The following is a 2,164-nucleotide window of genomic DNA, read 5'->3' as shown; positions in this document are numbered from 1 at the left end:
CATTTTTATATTATCTTTAGCAAAATTTTACTTGCCTGTGATATTAATGATATTGTCCAATGATTTCCATATTCTGTTACATCACCTTTTTGGAATGGGCACAAATAGGGATCCCTTCCAGTCAATTGGCCAGGTGGTTGTCTTCCAAATTTCTTAGCAGAGACAAGTGAGTGCCTCCACTACTGCATCAGTTTGTTGAAAGATTTCAATTTGTATTCCATCTATTCCTGGAGCCTTGTTCTTTCCCAATGCGTTCAGTGCACCTTGGACTTCTTTCAGTATCATTGGCTCTTTGATCATATGCTACCTCTTGAAATGGTTCAATATTGACCATTTCTTTTTGGTACAGTGACTTTGTATTCCTTTCATCTTCTTTTGATGCTTTCTGCATCAATCAATATTTGGCCATGTCGTTGTTGTTAGGTGCCATTGAGTCGGTGCCAACTCACAGCAACCCTATGCACAGCAGAACAAAACACTGCTTAGTCCTGCACCAACTTCACAATTTCTGCCACGTGTGAGCCCATTGCTGCTGCACTGTGCCAATCCATCTTGTTGGGTATCTTCCTCCTTTTCTCCGACTCTCCACTTTACCAAGCATGATATCCTTCCTTCTCCAAGGACTGGTTCCTCTAGATAATATGTTTGAAGTATGACAGATGAAGTCTGGCCATCCTGCCTTCCAATGAGCATTCTGGCTGTACTTCTTCCAACACAGATCTGTTTGCTCTTCTTTTGACAGTCCAGGGTACTTTTAATAGTCTCCTCCAACACCATAAGTCAAATACATCAGTTCTTCTGCAGTCTTCCTTATTCACTCCCCAACTTTCACATGCATACAAGGTTATTGAAAATACCATGGCTTGGGTCAGGCTCCCTGTAGTCTTCAAACTGACATCTTTGCTCTTGAAGACTGTAAAGAGGTCTTGTATAGCAGATTTGCCCAATGCAATATATCATTGAATTTCTTGACAGCAGTTTCCAAGAGTGCTGATGGTTGATCTGGGGGAAATGAAGTCTTTGACAACTTCAATCGTTTCTCTATTTATATGAATATTGTTTATTGGTTGAGTTGTGAGAATTTTTGTCTTCTTTATGTTGAGGTGCAACCCATACTGAAGGCTGTGAGCTTTGATCTTCATTAGTAGTTATTGTAAGTCCTCTTCACTTTCAGCAAGTAAAGTTGTATCATTTGCATATCTATGTTAATGTGTTCCATTTCATTTTTGACAATTTCTGATTTTCCTAGATTCATACTTCGTACATTCCATGTTCCAATTATTAATGGGTGCCTACAGCTGTTTCTCTTCATTTTGAGTTGTGCCCCATCATCAAATGAAGGTCCTGAAGGCTTTACACCATTCGTGTCATCATGGTCAACTCTACTTTAAGGAGGCTCTCTTGCCCTGTTGCATTTGAATGCCTTCCAATCTGAGGGGCTCCTCTTCTGGCATATCTGACAATATTCTGGTGCTCTTCATCATGTTTCAATAATCAATATTCTGGTGCTATCTGACAGTGTTTCGTTGCTCTTCATAAGGTTTTCAGTGACTAAATATTCTGAAGTAGTCCGTTTCTCCTTCTTCCTAGTTTGTCTTAGTCTGGAAGTTCATCTGAAACCTGTCAACCACGGCTGACCCTGCTGGTATTTAAAATACTGGTGAGATAGCTTCCAGAATCACATCAACACGCTATGGATATTACCCAGTCATAGACAGCATTGTACATCGAGACAGATCTTGGCATGTTCTTTTTGAATGATGAAAGAGACGCTATTCCTCCTCAATTTGTCATCATTCCTGGCATAGTAAACCATGTGATTGTCAGATTCAGAATGGCCAATACCAGTCCATTTCAGCTCACTAATGCCTAGGGTATCAATTTTCAATAAAGAATCCTCCAATATTGCAATCTGAAGCTTAAAATTTTTCTTTGTTCTTTCAACTGGAAAAATGTGAAGCATGTTCTTCCTTCTTGGTATTCTGATCCCAGGTCTTTCACATTCCATTATAATACTTTATGTTGTCTTCTTGATCTGCCCTTTGAAATGTTTCTACTCAGCTATTTTACTTGATCATTTCTTTCGATCTCTTTAGCTTCCCTATGTTCAAGAACAAGTTTCAGAATCTCTTCTGACATTCTTTTTGGTCTTTTCTTTCTTTCC

The sequence above is a fragment of the Chrysochloris asiatica genome, unplaced genomic scaffold (genome assembly GCF_000296735.1).
Source record: "Chrysochloris asiatica unplaced genomic scaffold, ChrAsi1.0 scaffold00047, whole genome shotgun sequence".
Classification (NCBI taxonomy): Eukaryota; Metazoa; Chordata; class Mammalia; order Afrosoricida; family Chrysochloridae; genus Chrysochloris; species Chrysochloris asiatica.
Note: the sequence above shows the minus strand (reverse complement) of the source record.